The sequence below is a fragment of the Symphalangus syndactylus genome, chromosome 10 (genome assembly GCF_028878055.3).
Source record: "Symphalangus syndactylus isolate Jambi chromosome 10, NHGRI_mSymSyn1-v2.1_pri, whole genome shotgun sequence".
Lineage (NCBI taxonomy): Eukaryota > Metazoa > Chordata > Mammalia > Primates > Hylobatidae > Symphalangus > Symphalangus syndactylus.
This window is the reverse complement of record NC_072432.2, coordinates 20,470,229-20,470,933: the sequence shown is the minus strand read 5'-3', so window position 1 is coordinate 20,470,933 and position 705 is coordinate 20,470,229.

Sequence of the window (705 nt, the reverse complement as noted above, 5' to 3'; positions counted from 1 at the left end):
TCTCTCTGTATTATTTCTTACAAATAAAAGGGAATCTGCAGTTATCTCAAAAGTTTAGTTTTAAAAATTGAGGTTGATTTCTCATCGGGAAAATTTTGACAATCAAGATAATTCTCATCTTTCTAAATTTCGCCTAATGATAGACATCTTCCACCATGATACCAAGGCCTAATTCCTTCAAAGAGAAGACATCAGCAATGACAGACTTGGTGTCTTACAGTTGAGGGCTTGAAAACTCCTAAAAGTTTTTCCCATGTGGACTTTACCTCCACCAGGTAGAGATGCAGGGGAAAAAGCTCACCCCCAAAGCCTGGAATTGGTTCCATCATGAAACTTCAATTTGCAGACTATATTGACTAAACATTTTTCAAATTAATAATCACGAATCCTAATTATTATTATTATTATTTTTGAGACAGAGTCTCATTCTGTCGCCAAGGCTGAAGTGCAGTGACACAATCTTGGCTCACTGCAACCTCCGCCTCCCGGGTTCAAGCGATTCTCTTGCCTCAGCTTCCCTAGTAGCTGGTATTACAGGCGCCCGCCAACATGCCTGGCTAATATTTTTGTATTTTTAGTAGAGATGGGGTTTCGCCATGTTGGCCAGGTTGGTCTCAAATCCCTGACCTCAACTGATCCTCCCGTCTCGGCCTCCCAAAATGCTGGGATTACAGGCATGAGCCACCACGCCCGGCCTCCCAATTA